This window comes from Mus caroli, chromosome 14 (assembly GCF_900094665.2).
Source record: "Mus caroli chromosome 14, CAROLI_EIJ_v1.1, whole genome shotgun sequence".
Classification (NCBI taxonomy): domain Eukaryota; kingdom Metazoa; phylum Chordata; class Mammalia; order Rodentia; family Muridae; genus Mus; species Mus caroli.
Genome location: NC_034583.1, coordinates 111,579,584 through 111,595,568, shown reverse-complemented (window position 1 = coordinate 111,595,568; position 15,985 = coordinate 111,579,584). Strand labels below are relative to the sequence as shown.

The 15,985-nt window shown below is 44.5% G+C and overlaps 1 pseudogene; it reads left to right on the top strand.

Moving 5' to 3' along the window:
- The first annotated feature begins 964 nt into the window (after positions 1-964).
- Positions 965-1,818, top strand: LOC110309014 (annotated as a pseudogene).
- The last annotated feature ends 14,167 nt before the right edge of the window (positions 1,819-15,985 follow it).

Genomic DNA, 15,985 nt, shown 5'->3' with positions numbered 1-15,985 from the left:
AATAGTGGTATGAACTGTTTTGGGTGCAACTTTTTTTATTGGATTTAATGCCCACACAGAGGCTCCCATGGGGAGGCAATTGCTGTTGTTTTGTTGGATGGATGTGATGTGCCTCCTAAACATCTGCCTTTACACCTATAGGGTACAGTTATTGTTGGTCCTGTTTGTGGGAAAAGTGGTTGCAGCGGATGATAGTTGTCAATGGACACACTCATAACTGATTAAACTGCTGAAGGCAAGCGATAGCTGAGGCAGCATGACTGCCCAATGCTTAAATAATGATCACGGACAACACATTACCTCTTAACATGGCTCAGGACATGTTGTGAAACAAGTAGGTAGACAGAACGTAAGCGCTAAAGAAAGGGAGTGGAGTGCTGTACAGCAGTTCCCCCCTACCCCCAGCATAAGGTGATGCTTATCTTGAACTTTGCACCGGACAACTAGAGGAGAACAATACAGTTGTAGCTAGACCTTCAGCACAGACAATGGAACTATTAAACACCACCACCCCCCACCCCCCAGTAGACGGAGAGGAGGAAGGTCAGGAGACCCTCACCTGAGATTCTAGCTATTGTTCCCCTGCCCCAGCTGCATGCTAGAGTATGTAAGAAATGAAAAAGTAGGGAACTACAGCAATGACTCATTGGTTAAGAGCACTTCCAGAGGACCTGGGTTCAGTTCCCAACACCCACATGGCAGCTCACAACTGTCTGTAGCTCCAGTTCCAGGGGATCCAACACCCTCACACAGACATACATGCTGGGAAAAACACTAATGTACATAAAATAAAAATTAAATCCTGAGTCCTATAGCCCCCTCGAGGCGAGAGTAGGGACCTGGGCACCGCTCTGCGCTGATTGAGCTGTGAGCCTGGCAAACATGTACCTAGCCATGTGCCTACCCCACTGCGGGCTCTTCACCCTGCTGCTGCACAGGTGCTGAGCCTGCCCAGATCTGGACGATGGTGAAGTATTTCCTAGGCCAGAGCGTGCTCCGAAGTTCCTGGGACCAAGTACTCTCTGCCTTCTGGCAACGGTACCTGAATCCCTACAGCAAACACTTCTTTTTTTTTTTTTTTAAGATTTATTTATTTATTTATTACATGTAAGTACACTGTAGTTGTCTTCAGACACTCCAGAAGAGGGAGTCAGATCTCATCACGGATGGTTGTGAGCCACCATGTGGTTGCTGGGATTTGAACTCCGGACCTTTGGAAGAGCAGTCGGGTGNTCTTACCCACTGAGCCATCTCACCAGCCCCCAGCAAACACTTCTTAACCGAACAGAGTGCACCAGGAGGAGACCAGGAGAGTCGGGGGACTCTTGACCAAGACCAATAGGATGCTACGTTGGGCAGAGCAAATCTTTCCTACCAATGTTGTTCACTCAGTGTACATCCTAGAGGACTCTATTGTAGACCCACAGAATCAGACCATGACCACCTTCACCTGGAACATCAACCACACCCGGCTGCTGGTGGTGGAGGAACGATATATTTACTGTGTGAACCCTGACAATAGCGGCTGGACCGAAATCCATCCGTCGGGAAGCCTGGGTCTCATCTAGCTTATTTGGCGTTTCCAGAGCTGTCCAAGAATTTGGTCTTGCCCCGTTCAAAAGCAATGCGACCAAGACAATGAAGGGCTTTGAATACATCCTGGCCAAGCTACAAGGTGAAGCCCCTTCCAAAAAAAAACTTGTTGAGACAGCCAAAGAGGCCAAAGAGAAAGCAAAGGAGACTGCACTGGCAGCTACAGAAAAGGCCAAGGACCTGGCAAACAAGGCTGCCACTAAGCAGCAGCAGCAGCTTTTATAGCTTGCTTACTTCCTCTCCGTTCTCCTCAGTGTACCTGATTATTAAAAATCGACCTGCAGCCCTCTCTGCTGTCTGGGGTGGTCGGTCAGGGTGCTGTCCTGGTCAGCAGCTGTACCACACCCAGCTCTGTCTACTGGGCAGAGGGGTGCAGTGACTTGCCCAAGGTCACAGCAGTGTGCAGTTGATAGACCGAACTCTCTATGAGGGCAGGGTTCCTTGTTTTATTCTCTGCTGTGTCCCAAGTACCATGAAAAATATTTAGCACATAACAGGCACTTAATAAACACATGGTTTGATTGCCCCCCAAAAAAATCCTAATTAAAAAAATATATTGTATGAAAAGAAAAATGAACGGGTAATTAAAACTGGAACTCCGTGATAAAGTTTTGATGAGGTTACCATCTGCCTTAGTTAATGTTCTATTATTGTGGAGAGATACCATGACCAAAGCAACTCTTACAAAAGAAAGCATTTAATTGGAGACTGGCTTATCGGTTCAGGAGATTTAGTCTGTTATCATCATGATAGGAAGGAGACAGACACAGTACTGGAGCAGCAGCTGAGTGTTTTATATCCTCATCTGTAGGCAGCAGGCAGAGAGACAGAGACAGACAGAGACACAGATACAGGCACAGAGATAGACAAAGACAATCGGAGACAAACAAAGTCAGAGATAGAGGGCCTGGCAGGGCTTTTGAAACCCACACCTAATGACACACCTCCTCAAACAAGGCCATACTTCCTCTAACAAGGCCACACTTCTTAATCCTTCCTATATACTTCAACAACTGGGGACTAAACATGGAAACATATGAGTCTATGGGGTCACTTAGCCAAGGCCGTCATTCAAACACCACACCATCCATAATGGGGCAGGACTTTGTAGTGAATGATACAGCTGTCCTCTGTGTATCTGTAAGTGGCCACTCGTGAGTGTTCTCTATAAGCAAGCCTAACAAATCCACTACTCTCACCAAACTAGACTTCAGTGAATTTCCACTTTAGTCTGTTGCTGGGACCCATCACGGGTAAACGGGCACGTGTTTGTGTCTTCACAGGAAATGTTATATTCCAATTTAAAAGGCCATTCTCTTGTCCCCATATCCCTTCTCAACGTAGAAACATTGGAATTACAGATGTGCCCACCTATACAGTCTAAGCTGTTTCTGTAAATCAAGTCCATACCTGAACAAATCTGTAAGGATAAGAAGACATTCACTGAGCTGCATGGACCTGGGAGACTCAAAAGCCTCTGCAGGATATCGTGAGCAAAGAGAAGAGCTAATAGTTAATCTAGAAACAAAGAGCCTGATGCTTGCAACAGAATAACTGCAATGCACCTTAGATTCTGACTCTAGGAATTCTCTCTAGTGAAAAGTACTTTAATTTTAGTGTTCCATGAAGAAATCACACTTTAAATTTAAAAAAAAAAAATGTATCAAAACTAGTGACAGAGTATACATTTTGGAATCTTCTGGCAGAATATGTGACAGAAAAGCACCAAGGAACACTGCAAACACTTGGCATCTTCACAGTACCAACACAGTCGTAACCAGCTATGTTCAGGGAAGATAATCGCACACTAGAGATGTCAGACAGTAAGGACAACATCCCTGACACTATCATAGTACACACAGATAGGTAACAATAGGGCATGGCAAAGCCTACAGAAGGAAGTAAATAGTTAAAGAAAAGCAGGGTTTGGTAGCATACACCTGTAACTCTTTAACACTTGTAAGGTAGAGGCAAACGATCAGGAATTCAAGGACACCCTACTTATCAAATTCCAGGCCAGCCTTGGCTAAGTGAGACCTTATCTCAAAATTAAAATTAAAAGCTGAAAATAAGATTTAAAAATGTATGGTACCATTATCTATCTTATGCCCTAGAGAAGTTTTGAGTTTTTTCAGCACTGGATGCCATGTTAAGAAACAGGGCAAGAACACTGGTAACAAACACAGAACAAGAGCTGGGACTAATTTAACCACATGGTCAAGGTATTAGAGTAATATATCTAAGCTTTAAACTGACTATTGGAAAAATTACTGCTTAGAAAAGTAAGTTGTTCCTCAAATAGCCACATTTTGCTAATATATTACACTGAAGATAGGTATACTTCTGTGATGTTTTAAATCAATACTTTGACTCTATAAGAATACTATCATTTTTAATAACTGAAAATTTCTACATTTCCCTTTGGTATAAACATTTTAAAACAGATAGAAATAGAATGCCCACTGAAATCCTTCCCAGAATGATGACCAAGATGAAAAAAACATCACACCAAAACTAAAACTGAGTTAGACCAGTTTCCCTTCTCTAAGAAAAGAGAGTTAATAGCACTAGCGTTTAATCTACCTTCCATACAATATGTCCTTTCAGTTTAAGATAATGCTTCTCCCTTATCTTCAGTTTTCAAAATGCCAGGAAAAACTTTTTTTTAAGCTTTTCTGGAAAGAAAATGAATACAGAAATGTAAGTGGTTTGGTAATCCAGATCTAAAATGAAAGCCCACACTTTATCTTTCCTACTGTCTTTTTGCCAGAAGAAGCAAGCATTCATCCTAACATCCTGAAAAGGAGGAGCGAAGGTCAGAGCAGTGTCACAGGCAACAAGTGTTTGAAGGGAAAAAGGGGACATAAAGGAAAAAGTTGAAAGAAGAAACACAATTCCAAATTACTGAGTATGGACCCTATATTAATATATACTGTGCGGACACTTGATCTTCCTTTATGGGCTGGATAAAGGCTCCTCTGAGGCATTTCTAATTAGGGATGACTACAAGGAGCCAACGGAAAGCAAAGAGCTCTGTAAGGTACCAGGACCTCAGAGAAGTCTCTTCCCTGGGAGCCCACAGTTAAAAACAGCTGCATTACAGTTAAATGAAGGCGTGGTGAATACTTCAGGTATCAGTTAAATTTTCTCTTTCTCCTCCTCCTCCTCCTCCTCCTCCTCTTTATGAATTCGTATTATTTTTTAAAAGACGACACGTTTAAACACTCCTTCGTTTCAGGAAACAGTGCATGTCTAGCTGAGGGGTGGGGAAGCATGTAATGAGGAAGAGCTCATTTTTTTTTAAGAGCTGATATTTTTTTTTACAACGTTCTTTAAAACTGAAAAACCTCTTTAAACACCAGGAGCAGCTTAAATAACTCATTCTGGGCCTGAGGGTTCCATGTGGACAGTCCCTATCTCTGGTCTGCTTCTGGCAGTGTTCTCCTGGATTTTAACCATGACGGTAGGCCCAACAAGCCCTCACAAAGACTCCAAAGCTCCAGGCTTCACCCATGCCTGTGCTCTCTGGTCTTCAGGGTGAACCTCAGAGGGTTGTATGTGGCTTGTCCCACTTGGAGCTTGGTCCCAGAAACGCAGACAAAGTGGCCTCGCTAGCTGCCAGGAGCAATGAAAATGCAAGCCTTTAGGCTCGAAGTGAGTCTGACCATCCCTCCACAAGCCTTCACTTCCAGGCCCCATTGCAGAAAGCAAACCAAGTCTGCCCAGCCTGGGGCCTCGTGTAGGGCGCCCCAGCCTTGGCCATTGTTTAGTCCTGGGGAGTTGATGAGAGTTGCTTGCTCCCCTGTCCCTGGGGTCCGGCAGCTGCGAAGCGCGGTAGGGCGAGGAAGGAGCGCGGAGCCCTCCTGGCGGGGCGGGAAGGCTGGGCTGCACCCCGCGGGCCGCAGGGAGCCGCGCACCTGCCCCGCCCACCTCCAGCCGAGCGCCGACCTCCTCCAACCCCCGCCCTCGCTGCGCTGCGCCGCTCAGGTGCGCGGGACCCAGAACCTTTCGGTTCTCGAATGCCCCCTGTCAAAGGACAGTTTAGATGCCCTCGAGCGAGCCGGGCTCTCCGCGGTAGCATCTAAGGCTCCCAGAAGGAAGTGTGATGGAGGATTCCGTCTTGCCTCACTTCCAGAGTTGAAAGCTGGAAAGCCGTCGGTTCTGCACAGAGGAGCAGTCGGGCGCGAGCTACCAGCCTCTGATGAAAATAATTGTTCTCGCACGCACTGTCCTGTGCCCAGAGGCGCACGTGCGCGCACGCGAACACACACACACACACACACACACACACACACACACACGCCTCTTTAGCTGCCCAACCTTAGTATTCTGATCATGCAGTTTTCAACAACTTGCTTGACACAATAACAAAGACATTTAAATGCCAGGACGCAGACTTCACTTTTTAACCTGCTGAGAGGAGCTACTTTCAAAGCTTCCCCACAGCGAATAAACTGACAAAAAATATGGGGTGCACTTATAAATTAAACACCTTACCCTCAAAGCAACGTTTGTTAATCAGGTTTCTAAAGCAATAGCCGTGTCTGTCTTTCTATTCACCCAAATAATGCCCCAAGAAGGAACCCCCTCACACAGGAGAGAGCTGGGGAAAAATGAATTATACCCATAGCTAGTAAAACTCATCTTAAATCAATAGAACACCACTTGAACTTGAGTTTCCATTGTTTCACTGGACCATCAATGTTTTTAATTAAACAGAGCTACCCTTTCTGCTAAAACATTACATAAAAGGGTTAGGTTTCTACTTTTGTTGAGGCAGCTGGCGTTTGTTGGCTGTTGTGTTTGAGCAACAGACTGTTCAATAGAAGCGAGAAATAGCTCAACGCGCTCTTAATAGACCTGTTTCGACAATGTACCTTGAAAAGGAATACATTGTGTTATTGTGTTAGTTTGCTACAAACCTATTAGAAGAAAAATAGCGTCCATCAGGTCTAACAAAACGCATTTGTATTATACGCACTTATCTGCTTCAAATACACTTCTTGGCACAATGTCTAGGATTCAACTAGATCATCAAGAGCTGGACAGAAGAACATATACCAGTTAGGTAATGATACGCAGGCTAAAAATAATAATAAAGAAAGGCTTACTCAGGCCATAATTGCGACTTTTTATTTTTGATGAAGATGCAAACAGCCCTACTTTACATTAAAAACTTGTGGGTTTCTTCCACCAAAGGGGAAAAAAAAATTTTTTAAAGATTTGTATCGTGTGACTATTGATCCAGATCTCACAGTTGAAACAAATCTGATCCATTTTCGATAACAATTTGTTTCGGGGAAGGCTGCAGGGCAGAAATAAAGTATTTTAAAAGCAGAATTAAACAGCTCAAAGATCCGGGTTCTTTAGGGAAATGTGTGAAACAAACAAATCGAAAGCAAGGGTTCCAGCCAAGAGGTTGGGGAGTAGCGCTGCCTAGCAGCAGGAAAGGAAGCACTTCTTGGAAAATCCTCTCTTAAAAATGAATTTAAAGTTTGTTTTAAAGGCATTTTGAACAGAGAGTGAAACTTGAAGCATAGAAATAGGTGGTATTTCAGCGACATGCCTACTGTCTCTTGCACTTCAAACTTTAAAGGAAAAAAAAGAGGCAAATGATGAAGCTAATTTCACTCTGAAATTACTTAGTAGAAAAGATAGCTAAAGTGCTATACACCCTCCAGGCATCTGCAGAAAACCACAGGCTTTCTAACCTGCATATTTGGTTTTTCAGCTGCAAGATTGTTGAGAACACAAGAGAATGGTAGGTTGCTAACAGTTCAACTGCATGAGGGAGAGAGAGAGAGAGAGAGAGAGAGAGAGAGAGAGAGAGAGAGAGAACTGATATAAGCTACAATAGCATCCTATGTAAAAATCTATAGTTAAAACTAGATGAGATATTTTGCCCAAATAACTTATTTGTTACATTTCTGAATTAATAAGTTATTGCATGAAAATTTAGAAAAAATGTTATTCTGTAACTTTAGACAATGTTCTTGCTATTTTTACAAAATAGCTTGTTAGATTCTTCCAAAAAGTAATTTGAAGTCAGGTGACTAATGTAACTGATCTCTTCATTTGAAACATTTTCTTTAAAAGTGTGTGTGTGTGTGTGTGTGTGTGTGTGTGTTGGATAGTAGTATAGATATAAGTGGTACTTTAAGACTTTTCACTGATAGCTCCATCCCACTGTGTCCAAATTTAATTTTTAAAGCTATTTTATTTGGATTTCAAAAATGGAAATGAAATCCTCTTCCTCAAATTGCATATTATAAAATTAGTTTCTCAAATATATAAGTTTGACAGGAGAGTAGACATTTTAAGTTTGACTTTTTTTATTTTACATATACACAAATATACCAAATATAAAAGGACTTTTTTAAAGTCTGTGATTTACAACTTGAAAAAATATTTTGGGGGTGCTAAAGTTAAGTTTTAGAGGGGATGCATATTCGATGTATTTTAATTTGAAGAGATTTTTCAAATCAGCAAATATTTACTAAACAGAGCCTTTGAAAGCCCAGCAAAGGAAGAAAAAGCAAGAACCTTGCCTTGAAGGTAAACTATGATCAGACTCTTTGTGTTGTACATAATCTCCACCCTTACAAAGGATCTGCAGTAGGATACGAAGACTAAGTATTTCTATTTATTCCTCTACAGTTAAAAATATGCATTATGATTTGTCTCTACTTAAAGAATAAAAGATCAAATAAACAGATTTCTGTTAACCTTTCCATTTTTTCTAGAAGTTATGTTTTTATTGTTATTTTCTTATTACTGACACCTAAAAAAGAGTTTTAACCAATAAAATATTGGAAAAAAATTAACTGTCATTCATCCTAAGCAGCAGCTAACATGAAAGATTTTGGAAAACGTGTTTTCAAAGTACATACATATTTTTGGTTTGCCTCCAGTTAGTAAATGAATTATCATGTCCAATTTTCTTTTGGAATTTGCTTGCCTTTTAGCTCAGAGGTAAGGGGAGTGAGTGAGATCAATATATTTTAAGCTTGTCTGCCACACAAGATTATTTCAATGCCATCCTTTGCTGTTGTGTCTCAAAACACAGTGGCCAAGCCTACTGCCGGCCGCCCAGACATTCAGCCGAGTCCACCCCTGGGCACAGTCTTCCAAACTTGATTAAAAACAGCCTAGAAATGTCTGCACTCAAAGACATGTGTGGTTGAAGAGCCCAGTAAACTGCTGCAGAGAGGAGGTAGCTGGGGTCTAAGTGTGCTTCACTGGGGAATATGCCGGAGCTTAAAGCAAATCAGATAGACTACAGAAGGGCATCATGTCCACCAAAACCCACAGGTAAAACTCCTCACTCTGTATGATTTGAGTACTGAAAGAGACTGATATTCTCTCTCTCTCTCTCTCTCTCTCTCTCTCTCTCTCTCTCTCTCTCTCTCTCTCTCTCTCTCTGTCTCTGTCTGTCTCTTTATCTGTCTCAAAAAGGAAATGTACACACAGCAGAGACCTACAGAGATATTTGGAAATTGTGGACTTGCTTTGAGTAACTAAGAGACCTTTTGTTTCTCATTTGGCAAATACTTCAAAATATACTCCTCCCTTAAAGTTACCTCCTGGAAGATATAATTAAAAGGCAAGAACTAAGACGGAAAGTGAACTAGGAATGAGGCATATATAGCTTGGTGAATAAAACAGGTTTGCCAACTTCTTCTTCTTCTTGATGATAAGTTATTTTCTAGCTTATGATTTTTTTTAAAGTAGTAAGTAAAATCTAAAGACATCCAACCCAGAATCCAATCATGAACAAAAGTGGGAGGTTTTCTGACATGCTTCCATAATAAAATTTAAAAAACTCTGTCTATATGTGACTGTGCTTCAGTTCAAAATTTGATTCCAGAAACTGGTGCAAATTCTTACTTTTTTGTGTGGCCACAGGAGGAGGAAAATATGATACATTGGGGGATTTTACAGTAGAGCTGTGTTTAGTTTTAATTTTCCTGCATTTTAAAATAAACACTTTGACCAAAGCATGTTTGATCTTTGCAAGAAGGAAGTATACATTGTGAAGGAATGTGCAGAGGTTGGGTATGAAAATGGGGTTGTGACTCACAGCTGCAGGCAGAGGAAAAAAAAAAAAAGGCGTTGTAGTGTCAGCCAGAGGTGTTCAGTCTAATAATTCAAGCTGTAAACTGTATCCCCTAAAATTACCTACATAATAAATCATTGTGAGAAGAAAAAAAGTTAGACTAAAAAGTGTAAGTGAAATAAAATCCTCAGGGGAGTACACTGCTGGGACCTATTACAATGATATGAAATTATTTTGTCCAAAACTTTAAGAATTAGAATAATGCTCAAAATTGCTCTAGCACAGTTGATCCTTCCCCCCCCCCACATAGATTTCAACACATTTTAATATACCCTATCCCAGAAATGGGTTTCCATTTTTCCTCTCTTAATCACACAGCCAAACTGTTTTATGAGATTTCCCATCTATTAATACAATTTGGAGGGAGGGGTCAAAATACCTTTGTGTTTAAAAACTCAGTTACAACTAAATTATCATATATACATCGAGAATAAACGAAGGCAGACGTCCCTCTGAAATTCCCCTAGGTTCCTGTCTCACGTTTCAGCATTGCTCATAGGTACCAAAGAAAACACTAAATTCACAAGAGCTGGTGAATTAGCTTGCCTATACTCAGTGCTTCACTGGAAAACTCCGACACTGCGGTTGGTAAAGCCCGTGCCAAAGCCTACAGGCTTGAGAAATGAGACCATTTGGGGGATAGAATGCACCAGTTTGGAGAGGAGCTATGAAGAGGTTGGGTGCCCAGAGAAAAGATGCAACTGTCAAGAAGAAGTTTAAGAACAAGAACATACAAGTCTTCGAAACAATAAGATTGAGGAAGTCAAGAAACAGGCTTGGCAAATCCATATTGAAGCAATTTATTTTATAGGATCCCCCTACATTTCCAGAATTAGTGAGCAGAGCCACTCTGAGAACACGGACTGTTCTTGACGGCTCTTGCAGCGCTTATGAACACTGAGAAGGAGAAAAAGTAAAGCTAACAAGTCTCTTTCGCCTAAGCATTTCGCACGAAACTAAAAGGAAGGGACGAGAAATACACAAAAGGCAGGCTGACTCCAGAGAAGTTTGCAGTAAAGATTAACTGGAAAAAGGAAGTCCACAGCAATTAAAACCTCTACCCTGGCTCATTAGTATTCGTGGCCGAATGTCCAGTTCTCCTGTTTATCTTTCTCCCAGGATCAATATCCTAGCAGCGTGGGCCTGGGAGGAGCCCGAGTCCGGCCCTGCGTGAGTCTGACCTTTCGCGCCCTCCCTACAGGTCAGAGCATCCTCAGAACCACCGGCCAGTGCGGCACCCGCGCTCATTAAATCCGCCATTCATAGAAGTGCGGGGAGTAGTGGGATGGGGGGGGGGGAGGCGACAGGCCAGGGAAAAGGGGGCTGGAGACAGTGGGCAGACAGAAGTAGCCAACTCCAAAGGATTCAGGAAACCACACTAACCGCTGTGGGCCCACTGGGCCCAGAGGACAAAACAAAGCAAAAAATCCAGCGCAGTGTGCACCAGGGCTGCCTGCATCCAGAAGCTGGCTCTGCTCTAGGGCAGCGGTTTTGTTGGCACCGCAACAGGTTTTGGATTTTTACTGAAAAGTAGCAGTAAAAAAGCCCTTTGCTCCCATCAAAGGGAACTCAATGCCCACTTGCAGTCGTACCGGGTCAGGAGTGTTCCAGACCTCTCCAGGCCTTGGAGAAATAGCTTCGAGAGAAGCTTGGAGAAGCTTCAACTACTAAGGTTATCGCTGCTGCTTTTAACGTTATTACCATCCCCACCCACCTCTTTCTGTAGGGACGCTGCTCCATTCTGCTCCCCAGGGCCACTGACTTAGCATCTAGGGCTTGGGGGGACTGGGAGTGGGGGAAGAAGAGATTAAGGCAAGGGTTATTGGGTGGGTACATAGCTTTTCCATCCCCTTAACAGATGGAGGAAAAACTACTCCCAGCCACCACACACACACAAACACACACACACACACACACACACACACACCAGGAGAGTAGAGAGCGCAGCAGGTGGGTAGGACAATCTAGCCCATCACAGCCCTAGGTAACCGGCCTAGGAATGCCAACTGCAGGTATTCCCCTATCAGCCACCCACCCCCACTCCCCCAACCCAGCCACCGTGCCGCGGTCCTCATCTCAACCGGAGAGTCAGTAGATTCAAGAAATGGGCCTCACCTATAAGGTCAGGCAGTGGTCCCTCCAAGGACAATAAGGGGGAGTGAGCACCCGCTTACTGGTTTTGTGCCACCCACGCGCATCTCTGCAGCCCCAGGTCCTTCCCACCCGGGAGTGAACCGGTGGTGGAGAGATTCGGAAGCCACAGGAGGTGAGCATATGAGTGGATGATGTGTATTGGCATGGGAGCGCGAAAGGTGTGTCTGTGTGGGTGAGCGGCAGAGTAAAGGGACTCCCGCAAAGCCTGTCTGAAGGCTGTGTTAAGCCAGGTGGGGCTGGAGAGATGCTGGACCCAAATAGGGAGAAAAGCAGAAAGCAGAAGGAGAGGTCAAGTGTTACCTCTTCAAAAGAGGCTCTGCCTTGAAAACAAAAGGAAAGCGGGCTGGGGGCATGCTTAGTGACCTCAGTGCCCAAAGTTAGTATCTTGCATCTTGTAGAGGCGGGGCAGCAGGAGGACCCTGGCCCGGAATTTCACTGCCAGAGGTTTCCGTAGTGGCCATTCAGAGGCGACAAGGGCCCTTTTACCCCTAGTGACCCCCAGCCTTGACCATGAACTCCGACACTTGGGTTGGGCTGCCCTATAGTCAGCTTTACAGGTGGTCTCATTTGTTAAGTCCTACCCTTATCATCATGGCTGCATTCCCCTCCTCAGGGACTCAGCGGAATGGGTTGAGGTTTTCTGATACTTGGCCACTCAGATCTAGTCTGGGAAAGATCTAGACACCCCCCCCCCCCGCCATAAAAAGCCCAGCAACTATCCCCGGAGGGGAGGGGGAAGTGAGAGAGTGGAGGGAAGGAGAATGACATTTCTATGGTCTTAGTTCTGAGCTGCAGGTTAAAAATAGAAACCTTTCATTTTGACTTGTCTGCTGAGGTACTCATGGATGTGGAGCTGCAAATTTCTGGGGCATCAGATTATAATCAACCCACAAGTATTTATCGAGCCCTGCTTGGATCCTGAGAGGAGCTTTCCTTGCATGTTCCTATTTCAACATTTTTAAAAATTAAAAACCTATCTGAAAGTTCAACCAATTCTTAGTGAAGTGTTTGTTATTCTGAGGCCTTTATTTCCTAAACTTTGAGAGTGGGCCTAACATCCCTGGAATTATTTCTGACATGATTTAGGGGATAGTAGGATCTGAGTGTCCATTGCATACTTGGTAAAATCTCTGCCTGTCTCTAGCCTCCTATGCTACCAATGAACTCAACAGCACTGAGACATACTTTCCCTAGACCAACCAACCCAGGCAAGATCAAGTTGAATGGCCCAAGTCTTCCTAGTCTAATGCAGCCATGTGGCAAATAACACAGAGCCTGGAGAAACCCCAGCCCCCGGTCCAGCCTGTGATCTACCCTTGATCTCAGGATTTTGTGCGGAAGAAAAAAAAAAAAAAACCCACTTGAGACTGAAAACATCCGTCTGAAAAGAGACAAAGGGGATAGGGGGTGGGGTGGGGTGCCGGCAGAAGGGAGAGGAAAGGGGCCCCGGGCAGTTAGGGATGGTGTGCGGGTACCAGGGTGGCGTTTTCTCTACTGGAGTCCCGCAGTGTCCGGACTGTAACAGCCTCCCCTCGCCCTTGCCGCAAGCAGAACTGACGCGGCCCCTGAGCTGGGAATAACCTCCTCCCCGCCGGGGACTTCGGAGGACATCACTGAACTGGGAGAAGCTGATACCCATGCCCGTTATCCTTGTGGCCATTAATAATGCAGCGAGGATCACGATAATTAATAATAATAATGATGGGCCTCCCGAGGGAGCTCCAGCTGCCTCCGGATAAAGCGAATCTCGTGGTGAGAGGGACTTATTCGGTGGTGAATGGAGTTGAGCGCGAAGGGAGCAGGCTTCTGTTCACAGAAGTTCAAGTTGACAGCGGTGTGGCAAGCAGAGACGACCAGTCCTCCTGACGCCGCAGCGGAACCCACAGCGAAGCTCTTGGGCCCTGAGGGAGGCCAGGACCAGCTTCAGCTATGAGGCTCTGGAGTCAAGGCAAGGGCAGGTTAGCTTTCAGGCCTATTCTGAGTTGGGGTGACGGGGAGGGAGGGCTCGGACATCTCCACTCACTCACCTACTCCCCACTCCCAACCCCATCTCTGCCGGGCTCTCCGACTCAGGCGCCAAACTGCTACACCCTTTAAGTACAGCGATTCTGGCATCTTTGGCACTCTTCGCACATATACTATCTTCCTCTTCTCTCATTCGCCTCCGGAAATTCGGAGGGCCAAGAGAAAAGCCAAACAGAGAAACTGGACCAAGCCGACGGGCTGATGACTCCAGTGGACAAAGCCTAGAGGGGCTAGAAGCCATTTTCCTGGAAAGCCTTTCCCAGGGCCTCCATCAGTTCTAGGGTAGTGTAGGAAAGCACTTTTCGGGGGTGGTCTTTCTAGCCCAGACTCCCTGAACGTTGTATTTTTCTGCAGAAAACTAACAACGGCGTCATAGACTTACAGCGAGCTCCCCAGTAGATTTAAAAAGTAATTGCACTACCTTGACCCTGTAGAGCATCTATTTTGCTCCCATGTTCCCGCAAATAAGAAGGCCCCAAGGCCTTAAGTTGATGCTGAAGTAGTCCCTCTGAGTCCTCTTTTTTCTTTTTCTTTTAAGATTTGTGATTTCTCAAAACTATATGGTTTTCAGCCCCACAATGAAAAGGTTAAAAACTTTTGAGTAGAACCATTTTCTTCTTGCCCACCAAATGAATATTTAATCTGACTCTTTTGCCTGCTCCCCCAGGGGCAAGGGGCAAAAACCCTAAACGATTTTTCTCATGGCTTATAGTGTGTTCAATGAATTCTCCCAAGGCTCAGTAACATATGCCAATTATTCTAATAATTTTGCTTAATATTATTAGGGGTTATAAATTTGATTTTAATAGAGGGTTGATTGCTTCCGAAATTGGCGCTTAGGCAGCTCGCTGGCCGCTGGGGAGGGCGAGCCTGGCACTTGTCACCCGGAGAGTATCACAAGCAGGCAGGCTGGATGCATGTTCGTTGGCCTCTGAACAGGTAGCATGGCCTGTGGGAGGTGAGTGTTGACCTCTTCCCAAACATCCCTCGGGCTGTCATGCCTGACCCTGAGGCTCACTCAGCCCGGGGCAAAAAAGAAGGTAGCAAAGGACAGTCTTCCATCCATCCACAGAGGACTCAGCCCTGGGCTGCTCTGACTCATCCGATCGAACAGTAGGAGCCTCTGAAGCTGACCAGGTCTGCTCCCTCCCCTGGGAGCAGCTCCTCCAATGCCCAGGGCCTATCGGAGCTACAGGGACACCCAGTGGGAGGAAAGTCTTGATAGCTCAGGAACTAAAAAATAATTTTCCCCCATCTCTATCCTTTTATTACTAAAATTATTTTTGCTTTCTTTACAGTATCTGGTTTGAAAACTCACACCAACTCCTGTGGGGGCAGGGCAGCACGGTGGCAAAGATTGCAGAAAATTCAGTACTCCTATTCTCTTCCACCTGGCAACATTAGTCTTTGTATAAAATAATTTTGCTGTGTTCTTTCCTTCAGAGCAGATGTATCCCTATCTATGAGGGCAAATAAAAAATATTAAAGCATATCCTATTTATTACTTTCCCTTGAGCACCACTGCAGAGCTGCTTAAGATAAACAGGGTTTATTGAGCAAGCTCAGCTTAAAATATCAAGGAAAAAAAAACGAGCCCCTTTAAACTATAATCACTGGGCCAAGTTCAAAAACAAAGTACTCGGCTCAGTTTTAAACGTGCAATTAAAAATAACTGTACCTCAGCTTTTCAGAGGGAGGGAGAGAGGAAGGGGGCAGGGTAGGGAAAGAAAACAAAGAATAAGGAAATGTTTAGTGCTCTTAAAGCCAGCCCAAATAGCTGAAAGAAAGAAAGGCATTCCCTTAGATAATGGAGCCATTAGACACTCTGAAGGTTCCTGCCGCCATTCCTCACAGGGGCTTTCCAAAAATTTAATTCATCCTCAGCTACCCAACAAAAGGATGTAGAAAATAATTTTGAGACTTTCTGCCAAAGGGGCAGTTTAGCCCATTCTCTGTGCATAAATAGACCTTCCTCCAAAGATTGCAAGGTGGCACTTCCCCCCCTCCCCCAATCCATACCCACGTCATGTCATGCCTCAAGCTGACTCCTTCCCATTCTCTTCAATAACTCTGCTGGGGGAAAAAAAGTATGTTCAT